We start from the raw sequence: 11,959 nt of genomic DNA, 5'->3' as shown, positions 1-11,959 counted from the left end.
GTCCAGGAACTCCCCACATACGTTTGAGACACCACCCACGCCCTCCACCTCCTCCAAAACTTATGTTTCCCCAGCTCCCAATGCCTCATCTTCAACATGGATATCCAATCCCTCTATACTCCATCCGCCATGACCAGGGCCTCCAAGCCCTCCATTTTTTCCTCTCCCAACATCCCCAACAGTACCCTTCCACCAACACTCTCATTCGTTTGGCCGAACTGGTCCTCACTTTAACAATTTCTCCTTCGAATCCTCCCACTTCTTCCAGACCAAAGGGATAGCCATGGAAACACGTATGGGCCCCAGCTATACCTGTCTCTTTGTTGGCTACATAGAACAGTCGATCTTCCGTAATTACTCCCCAGTCCACTACATTGATGACTGCACTGGCGCCACCTTGTGCTCCTGCGAGGAGGTTGAGCAATTCATCAACTTCACCAACACATTCCACCCTGACCTTAAACTTACCTGGACCATCTCTGACACCACCCTCCCCTTCCTAGACCTCTCCATCGCCATTAATGATGACCGACTTCACACTGACATTTTTTACAAACCCACCGACTCCCACAGCTGCCTGGATTACAGCTCTTCCCAGCCTATCTCTTGTAAAAATGCCATCCCATATTCCCAATTCCTCCGCCTCCACCGTATCTGCTCCCAGGATGATCAGTTCCACCACAGAACACACCAGGTGGCCTCCTTCTTTAGAGACTGCAATTTCCCTTCCCGCGTGGTTAAAGATGCCCTCCAATGCATCTCGTCCACATCCCGCACCTCTGCACTCAGACCCCACCCCTCCAACCGTAACAAGGACAGAACGCCCCTGGTACTCACCTTCGACCCCACTAACCTTCGCATAAACCAAATCATTCGCCGACATTTTCACCACTTCCAAACAGACCTTACCACCAGGGATATATTTCCCTCCCCACCCCTCTCCGCCTTCCGCAAAGACCGTTTCCTCCATGACTACCTGGTCAGGTCCACGGCCCCCAAAATCCCACCCTCCCATCCTGGCACTTTCCCCTGCCACTGCAGGAACTGTAAAACCTGTGCCCACACCTCTTCCCTCACCTCTATCCAAGGCCCTAAAGGAGCTTTCCACATCCATCAAAGTTTTATCTGTGCATCACTATTATCATTTATTGTATCCATTGCTCCCGATGCGGTCTCCTCTACATTGGGGAGACTGGACACCTCCTAGCAGAGCACATTAGGGAAGATCTCCGGGACACACGCATCAATCACCCCCACCGCCCTGTGGCCCAACATTTCAACTCCTCCTCCCACTCTGCTGAGGACATGGAGGTCCTGGGCCTCCTTCACCGCCGCTCCCTCACCACCAGACACCTGGAGGAAGAATGCCTCATCTTCCGCCTCGCAACACTTCAACCCCAGGGCATCAATATGGACTTCAACAGTTTCCTCATTTCCCTTTCCCTCACCTCATCCCAGTTTCAAACTTCCAGCTCAGCACTGTCCCCGTGACTTGTCCTGACTTGTCCTACCTGCCTGTCTTCTTTTTCACCTATCCACTCCATCCTCCGACTGCCCCCGACCTATCACCTTCATCCCCTCCCCCATTCACATATTGTACTCTATGCTACTTTCTCCCCACCCCCACCCTCCTCTAGCTTATCTCTCCATGCTTCAGGCTCTCTGCCTTTATTCCTGAAGGGCTTTTGCCCGAAACGTCGATTTTACTACTCCTCGGATGCTGCCTGAACTGCAGTGCTCTTCCAGCACCTCTAATCCAGAATCTGTACCCCACCACATCACTTTGCCCTACAATCGTGGTATCTGGCTGTGCACAAAGAGAAGTGGCACAGTCTGTACTGGGATGCCCTGGGGCCCTGAAACACATGGTAAAGACGAAAATCACCAGAGCATTGAGAGCCCCACCACATTGTTTGCATGTTCTATTGTTTTTACTCTGTTCCTGCCTTCCCTTGTTTTTTCTTAATCAGGTTGTTGTTACACACACCTGCCCTCTCGATCCAAGATTCAGGACATTTTCACCACATTACAAGGCATCGACTCCAACCTCCCCTGTCCCTTAGCCTACTGAGTCGCGCCTGAATCAACTCCGCAATTGGGAGGAAGGGGCGGAACAGGAGGACCGAGCAGCAGCCGGTCGTCGAACCAGAGTGACTGAGGAACGGGGCCAAAGCATTCTCGGAGAGTGAACGCTTCAGGATTGATCATTCTCACTACATAGTGGAGCATTAAGCCTCTCCCATGAATCAATGTGAGATTTTAACGAAATAGTTGAGATGTAAATCTGATAACGTACATTAGGGAGATTTAAACAATCCTTGGATAAACACATGGGTGATTTTACAAAAGTTTAGGGGGACGAGCTGAGAAGAATTCACAGGTCGGCGTGAATAATTCACAGGTCGGTTTACACAACTCGAGTAAGAAACTTATTTTCAAACTCACAGAACGATTGGTAATTTACATACCTGGCTAGTATGGTTAAGTTGGACCGAACAATCTATTTGCATACTAATCCTCTCGATGACTATAACTCGACAGAGCAATTGTTAATGACTCATATTTTCCCCATGATCCTGTGTAGATATGAATATTCTCTATAAACTCACCGATAATCTCAGACGCACGCGCAGTTTGGTTTCTATGTGGAGCATGCGCAGCGTCACATTGATCAGGACACAGAGAGAGCGACATGGAGCTGCTTTCTCCGGCAGCGGCTGCGATCAGCTTCAGAGAGCGGCGCTCAGAGCCGGTGTGTGGGAGCCTCGCTGGGAGAAAGTAGCGGAGAAATTTCACAATTCCTGGATACAGGTTAAAAATAACTCGAAAAAGACCCCCCAGGCCCGGGTAAGGAGGCGGCGGTCTCTGATCAGGGAAGTGGCCCAGTGTCATGGCCGCCATTTGTTTGAGGGAAGAGGGAGCGCGGGCCTGAGGGCCGCCATCTTGAGAAGGTCAAGGTGCAGGAGGGCGGGGCTCTCGGGGTCTGTAGAACAATCAGAGGAAAGGGAAGCCCCATTGTTATTGATTAATTCCACGAACACAGCTTCACTGGGCGATCCTGCAGGAATATCCTCTCTCAGTCCTGCTGGGATGTTTCACCCCATCAGAACCAGCAGCTCTCCTCCTCTCTCAGCTCCCCTTCTGTCCTTCCTGCAGCATCTGTCCCCTGGAACATTGAGCTGCCTGTCCTGTCCCTCCCTCTGCTGTTGTTCTGTAATTACCTGTGATATCCCAGTCCCAACTTAGATTACTTCACTAAAGACAGGAATGCACCCGATGGATTTTTCTTAACATCAGCAATTGTTTAATACTCATTTACAGGTTTTTAATTACATCGTTTTTGAAGCATTTACTTCACATTCAATCATTTGCAATGGTGGGATTTGAACCTGTGTCCAGAGAACATTTGCTGAGTTTCTGTATAAATTGTCACACAATAATGCCACTAGGCCATCACTTCACCTGCTCACAGTTTGTATATCCCATTGCAACATGAATCAAAACCCTTTCTTCCTGCACAATTGTTTGATCCGGCACTCTGGTGATGTGACTCAGTACCTCTCCATGTGGTATCCATGTGTGGGTCTAATTGCTGCCTCTGTCAGCGTCTCTCACTCTTGAAGCTACTCCAGATCATGAGCCAACAGAATTCTCCACTCCAGAGAGATGAGGCAGCACAGGTCAGGAATGGAGACTGGGATTTTCCAGATCTCTGTGGGCTCACTGTCATTTTATATGTGTAACCCTCACAGAATCAGTCTAATTTCCCATTCTGCCTATTTCTGTGTCTTCTATAGGTACTCATGGAGTTCCTGACTCAATAGACTTGCCAACTGCTGGTTGGGACAATGGTTGGTCAGCCAGAAAGACGAAGTCAGGGAGGTCGGGAGTCTTCAATAAATCCTGCTGCCAAGTAAGATCATTCCAGTGCACAGAGCAGAAAGTAATAAGGGGGATCCAAACATCAGCTAACAAGACGTGACATAGAGAAAGTGCTGGAGGGGGAGCACAGTACAAACACGCCCCAGGCTCAATCACCACGCCTGCTGCAAATTTTGTTGTGATGAGACAGCTTCGGGAGTTCCCAGTTATCAGTCAAGGCCTGTGCTTTCTTAGGGAGCATCAGAACAACTGAGGGGAAAGCAGGCCTCCCACGAGAGTGTGGTACTGCTGCCTGGGATCTTTCTGTTCCCTATTCCCTCTCCAACACTGTTTCTATGGCTTGTATTGAGGACCAGTGTCTTCAATCATTCTAACTCCTATAACAGTTCCTATCTCTGTCATCTCCTCCCCTCTCACCAATTATTTCACATATTTGAAACCTACAGTCCAGATGACCATCCATATCGCTGTAACTTGCTTCAGTCTCTACAACATGCCTTGTCTCGATAGTCTCCTCCTCCGAAAACTGGAGACATCGAGTCTGTTTCTGTGTGGCTTGACTCTTCAGCTGAGATTTCCTAAATGGAATGTGTCGCGTTTGCCTGTGTTTGGCTCATATCCCTTCAAACCTTCTCCTCTCCATGTACCTGCCCGAGTGTCTTTTCCATGTTGTAATTGTACTTGTTTTTACCATTTGCTCTGGCAGTCCATTCTGTCTATGCACCATCCTCTGTGGATAATGTTGCCCCTCAACCCCCTCTTTAAATCCTTGCTCTGTCACCTCACGTTTATGCCTCTAGCTTTGGACTCACCTACCCTTGGAAATTCACCTTACTTTGGCCCTACATGATTTCATAAATCTTTATAACGTCACCCCATGGCCTCCCCTGCCCAGGAGAAATATAGACGACAATGTTACCTATATCTCCAACTCATGTACTCAATGCTCTGACCAATGAAGACAAGTGTGCCAATTGCCGCTTTCAACACCCTGTCGCCCTGTGATGCCAGTCCAAGGAACAATGTAACTGCATCCCTTGGTCTCTCCCTTTTCTACAACACTGCCCAGGGCCCAACCATTACCCGTGTTAGTCCTCCCTGGTTTGTCTTAACTAAATCCAACACCTGAATTAAAATCCATCTTTCATTCCTTGGCCCACTGGCCCAGTTGATTAACATCCCCTTCGATAACTATATTCCCTGCCCACTCTTCCACTAATCTTGGTATCCATAAACATACTAACAGGGACTCCTATATTTTCACTCAGATTGTTTATGTAAATGGTGTACAACAGTGGTCCCAGCACCAATCCTTCCAGCACACTGCTGGTCAGAGACCCCAGTCTGAACAGCAACCCTCTTCCACCACCCACTGTCTCCCACTGTCATCCCATTTTGTGTCCAGTTGGCAAGCTCTCCCTGATCCTTTGTGATCTACCCTTACTAACCAATGTATCATGCTACACCCTGAACAAGGGTTTGTTGAAGCCAGAAACAACGTCTGTTGCTCTGCCTTCGTGTATCTTTTTGTTCACATCTTGAGCAAACTCCAGTCCAGTTTGTGGGACATGTTTTCCCAGGCACAAAGCCATGCTGGCTGTCTGTAATCAGGCCTTATCTTTCCAAATGCATGGACGGCCTACCTCTCAGAATGACCACCAACAACTGACCCGCCCTGATGTCTGCTCATCAGTCTGTAGTTCCCTGGCTTTCTCTTGCAGCCTTTCTTAATTAATGACACAACATTATAATCATAGTTGGAGTAATACCGCACTGTTCAGTTAACGCTAACTATACTCTAAAACGGATGTCATCCCACCTGCCTGTTCCTGGATCATATCCCTTCAAACCTTTCCTATTCCTTTACTAATCCAAATGTCTTTTGAACATTGTAATTGTCCCCATGTTCACCCCTTCCTTGAGAAGTTCATTCCACACACAACCCACCCTCTGTGTAACAATGTGCCTTTCGTGTCTTTTTTTGATATGTCTCTCCTCTAAACTTAAAAATGTAGTGCCTTGTCTTGAAACTCCCCTGTCCATGGGAAAAGACAACTCCCATTAACTCTATCGATCCCCCTCATGATTTTATAAACTTCTATGAGGTCATCTGTCAACATTCACATTTCAGTGAAAAACACCAACCTATTCAGCCTTTCTTTATACTGAAGCCTTTTGTACCCAGCCACATCCCAGTAAATCTCCTCCCAACCCTTTCCAGCTTAATAATATCCTTCCTATAACTGGGCGACCAGAACTGGACACAGTATTCCAGAAGAGGACTCACCAATGGCCAGTATAATCTCAATGCGACTTCCCAACTCCTATATCCAAAGGACTGAGCAATGAAAGCAAGTGAGGCCAGCACCTTTTTTTAAACTATCCTCTCTCTCCATGTTGCAAACTTCAAAGAATTATGTAGCTGAACCATGAGTTCCCTCTGTTTTACAACACTACTGAAGATCTTGCCATTAATTGGATAAGTCCTGCACGTGTTTGTTGTACAAAATGCATTACCTCGCCTTTAATCAGATTGAACTCCATCTACAGTTTTTCAGCTATTCACACATTTCATCAGGATCCCTTTGTAACCTCAGAAAACCTTCTTCACTGTCCACAATGCCACCCTCCAGTCTAACAGCCTATCACACATAGCTCTCGATGGTACAAGTATCTCTACTCGGGGCCCTACAATTTCTTCACCAGCTTCCCACAATGTCCTGAGATCCATTTGATCAGGTCCTGAGGATTTATTTACCTTTGTGTTTTAAAACCTCTAGCACCTCCTTTTCTATAATGTGGACTCATTTCAAGACATTGAGTCATAGAGATGTACAGCACAGAAACAGGCCCTTCGGACCAACTCCTGCATGATGTTTCTAGTCACATTTGCCACAATTTTGCCAATATCCCTCTGAACCCTTCCTATTCATACATCCATCCACATGCCTTTTAAATGTATTTCTATCAGCCTCCACTATTTGCTCTGGCAGCTTATTCCATCCACTCTGCGGGAGTCAGTTGTCCTTTAGACCCCTTTGAAAAGTTTCCCTCGCCTGGGGAAATGACCTTGTCTATTGACCCTGTCGATGACCATCATGACTTTAAACACCTTTTATCGGTTAACTCCTCAGCCTCCCATGTTCAACTGAAAACAGCCCCAGCCTATTCAGGCTTTTCCCTGAAGTACAAACCCTCCAACCCTGGCAACATCTTTGGTCATTTCTTCTGCACCCTTTCATGTTCCACGACATCCTTCCGATGGCATTGAGACCAGAATTACACACAGTATTCTAATAGTGCCCAGGCCAAACACTGTGTAGTCCCCTGAGCGCCCCAGTCTTTATCCACAGTAAGTTCCAAAGTGAAATATTTGTTTTGGATCTTGTAGTTTCACACATCGTTGCCTTCATTGATCAATAAGGAAACCTGGTTTGTCCCGAGCTCTTCTTTTGCTCTTAGTACACTTGTAGAGTCTCTTTGGATTCTCCTAAACCTTCTCTGCCAAAGCTATCTCGTTTCCCCTTTTTACATTCCTGATTTCCATCCTAAGTGTATTTCTACAGCCCCGATGCTCCTGAAGGGATTCCCTTGAGTCAGCCAGTTATATCTGACATGTGACTCCTTTTTCTTGACCACAGCCTTGAAACTCAGCCACTGTTTCCTAATTCAGTCAGCATTGAGCTGCACAATAACAGGAACACGCTGGCGCTGAACGCTCCTTTTATCTCGGTTTTAAAATATTCCTACTTGCCAGACTTCCCTTTATCTGCAAATAGCCTCCCCAGATCTACTTTAAAAATTCATGTCTAATACTATCTTGCTCCATTGAATAACTTTAACTTGTGGACCAGGCCTGTCCTTTTCCATCGCTATTTTCAAACTAATACAGTTGTGGTAAGTTTCCAAAGTGCTCCCCCACTAACACCTCAGTCCCGTTCCCGACCTTGGGGAGGTCAGGTTTAGCCCCATTCTCCAGTTGGGCCACTTACATAATGACTGGACATTTTCGGAACACACTTAACAAATTCCTTCTAACCAAATGTTTAAATTAGTAACAATCCCAGTCCAGGTTTGGAACGGTTAAGATCCCCTATCATTCCAACCCTATTATTCTAAGAGATATCTGAAATCTCCTGACATATTTGCTCCTCCATCTCCCATTGCCTATCGCTGTAGTCTGACCGTAGAAAACTAATGACCAATTTTTATTTCTCAGTTCCACTAATATCGTTTAACTGGGCGATCCTACATGAATCCTCCCTCTAGGTACTGCTGGGATGTTTTCCCCCAATCAAACCCACCAGCTCTCCTCCTGTTTTCCCTCCTGTTCTATCCTTCCTGTAGTATCTGTCTCCGGAACATTGAGCTGCTGCTCCTGTTGCTCCCTCAGCTGTGTTTCTGTAATATCTATGGGATCCCAATCCCATGTTCCCATCCATGTTCTGGGTTCATCTGCCTTATCTGTCTGGCCCTTTGTATTGAAATAACTGCAGTTTAATCCACCAGTTTTCCCTCATTGTCTGCTATGTCCTTGCCCTCCCTTGTCTCCTTATATTCCTCTCTTGAACATTTGTACCAGCTTCAACTTTCTTTCTGGCCTTACGACCCTTTGGGGTCACCCAGCCCTGCCAGACGAGTTTAAATCCTCTCGAGCAGCTCCAGAAACGTTCCCCACCAGATGTGGGTCCCCCTCCTGCTCCCAGTTCATGTGTATTCCCCACCCTGTCTACCTGTGCTGACACCTTCAGACATCCAGGGACTTGCCCACCAAGGTCCCTGTGTTCCTCAGTTCTCCAGGAGAACCTACCATTCATGATGTATATCATTCGTTTATTAGACTTCCCACAGTGCATTACCTCACAGTGATCAGAAGTAAACTCTGTCTGTCATTACTCTGCTCAGTTTATCATCTGATCGATATCAGACTGCAGCCTGAGTCCATCCCCCTCACTGTGGACAACACCCTCACCTTTCAGGTTATCTGCAAACCTACTAATGTTACCTTCTGCTTTCACATCCGAGTGATTAATGTCCATGTTGAACAGCAATGGTTCCAGCACAGATCCCTGTGGTACACCCGCTGGGCAAAGGCTTTCAATCCCAAAACCAACCCTCCACCAATTGTGGACCCAATTTACCAACTTACCTTAAATCCAATGGGATCTTCCCTTTTGGACCAGCCTCCCGTGTGGGACCTCGTCAAAGACCTTAATGAACTCCATATAAACCACATCATCTGCACTGCCCTGATCAATATCAGAGGACAGTCGTCGAGCAAATCCAACCAGACAATCCTGAATGAAATTGTGGGGGTATCCGTTTTTGGCGAATACATTGTATAGGTGTTCTTTTTCCTCTTTTTGTAGTTCTGGTGTACTGCAGTGTGTTGTGGCCCTTTTGAACAGTGTCTTGATGCAACTTCGTTTGTGTGTGTTGGGGTGGTTGCTTTAGTAGTTTAGGATTTGGTCTGTGTGTGTGGCTTTCCTGTAAACCTTTGTGGTGAATTCTCCGTTAGTTGTTCTCTGTACCATCACGTCTAAGAATGGGAGTTGGTTGTCCTTTTCTTCCTCTCTAGTGAATCGGATTCCTGTGATTATGGCATTGATGATCCGGTGTGTGTTCTCTATTTCTGTGTTTTTAATGATTACAAAGGTGTCATCCATGTATCTGACCCAGAGTTTGGGTTGAATTTGTGGTAAGACTGTTTGTTCTAATCTTTGCATTACCGCTTCTGCTATGAGTCCAGAGATGGGTGAGCCCATGGGGGTGCTGTTGATTTGTTCATATATTTGGTTGTTGAATGTGAAGTGTGTTGTGAGGCCCAGGTCCAGTAGTTTGAGTATGCCGTCTTTGTTGATAGGTTCAACGTCCTGTTGTCTGTTCTGTATGTCCAGCAGGTTGGCTATTGTTTCTCTGGCTAGGGTTTTGTCGATGGATGTGATCAGTGCCATTACATCGAATCAGTCCATGGTTTCTTCCTTGTCGCTGTGTATATTTCTGATGATGTCCAAGAATTCCTGTGTCGATTGTACAGAGTGTCTGGATCCACTGATCAGGTGTTTCAGTTTCTGCAGTAGTTCTTTAGCCAGTTTGTGTGATGGTGTCCCTGGTAGTGATACTATGAGTCTGAGTGCGATGTCTGGTTTGTGCACATTAGGTAGTCCATAGAATCTGGGGATGTTGTTGCTTTCAGTTTTCATTCTCTGTAGGTCAAACATGGTTATCTGTCCGTTTTTATTGTAGGTTTCTCAGTGTCTTGTTTATCCTGTTGGTGAGCTGCGGGGTGGGGTCAAACTCCACACAATTTCATCCACAGATGCCTCAGGGAAAGACAGCGGAACGAAGACATGCCACGACCCAAAGGACTAGCCATACTGCCATACATCAAGAACATTTCTGAACTGACAGCCAGACTACTGCGACTACTAGGACTCATAACAGCACACAAACCAACAGCCACTCTCAGACAACAACTCACCAGGACGAAGGACCCGATACCCAACATGAGCAAAACCAATGTCGTGTACAAAATCCCATGCAAGGACTGCACAAAACACTACATAGGACAAACAGGAAGACAACTAACGATCCACATCCATGAACACCAACTAGCCACGAAACGACACGACCAGCTATCCTTAGTAGCCACACACGCAGACGACAAGCAACGTGAGTTCGACTGGGACAACACTACTATTATAGGACAAGCCAAACAGAGAATAGCCAGGGAATTCCTAGAGGCATGGCACTCATCCACAGATTCAATCAATAAGCACATCGACCTGGACCCGATATATCGACCACTGCAGCAGACATCTGGAACTGACAACCGCAAGCGGCAGATACAAATCACTATAAATGGCGAAGGAAAGATCATAGAAGCGCTTCACAGGAGGCTCCCTGAGGATGTCCCCTAGACAGGGGACGAAACGTCTGCAACACAAATTCCCAACTCTGTGAACAGAACCACAATAATGAGCACCCGAGCTACAGATCTCCTCACAAACTTTGAAGCCCTTTAGACTCTACAAAGCTCCGTCATGAACAAGCCACCATCTCTTTATTTCGTTTGCCTTCGTCAGTGTCTGCAACTCTCGCTGTATCTTCCAGTAACGTTCTTTAGTTACTGCAGGTCTGCCTAGCTCCCCTGATAACTTGTTTCATCCCTTACAGCTCGCTCAATCACTGTAACACCATCTGCTCTGTCTAATCCTCCTCTTTTCCACTGTCTTCCAGGCCAAACGGCGATCCTGTAAGAGAGCAGTGCGGAATGGGATGTTATAAACCTCAGCTGAGGCTTGAGGCCGACCATTACCTGGGAGTCACAAGGGGAGAGAACCTGAGCGATTGCAGCACAAAGCGGGAGAATATAAATCAGCAGCGAGGGTCAAGGCCGACTGGGACTTGGATTTGGATAAAAAGCAGAGCAGGAGGCTCGAAATCAGCACCGAGTCACAGAGGGAGTGACCGTGTGAGGGAGCAACTTGGAGCAGGAGCTTGAGGCTGACTCACACCTGGGAGAATATAAATCCGCACTGAGGATCGAGGCCTAGTTGTACCCGGGAGTCACAGAGACGGTGACCCTGTGAGGGAGCAGACTGGAGTGAGATCTGGACGATTACACGTCTGGGAGTCACAGAGACGGTGACCCTGCGAGGCAGCAGAGTGGAGTGAGAGCTGGACGATTACACGTCTGGGAGTCACAGAGACGGTGACCCTGTGAGGGAGCAGTCTGGAGTGAGAGCTGGACGATTACACGTCCGAGGACGCACATCCCTGTGTGTGCACGAGTCCCTCTATTGTTCTGTGTTTGTGTGTGTGTGTATGCGTGTATGTCCCCTTCCCTCGCTGTGTGTGTGTAACTCTCCTCACTGTGTATGTTTGTCCCTCCCTCGCTGTGTGTGATCATGTCCATCCCTCAGTGTGTGTGCGTGTCCCTCCCTGTGTGTGTGTGTGTGTGTGTGTGTGTGTGTGTGTGTGTGTGTTTCTGTGTGTGTATGTCTGCTTGTCACACTCCCTCACTTTGTGTGTGTGTGTGTCCCCTCGCTGTGTGTGTGTGTCCCCCCTCTCGCTT

The sequence above is a fragment of the Chiloscyllium punctatum genome, chromosome 50 (assembly GCF_047496795.1).
Source record: "Chiloscyllium punctatum isolate Juve2018m chromosome 50, sChiPun1.3, whole genome shotgun sequence".
Classification (NCBI taxonomy): Eukaryota; Metazoa; Chordata; class Chondrichthyes; order Orectolobiformes; family Hemiscylliidae; genus Chiloscyllium; species Chiloscyllium punctatum.
Note: the sequence above shows the minus strand (reverse complement) of the source record.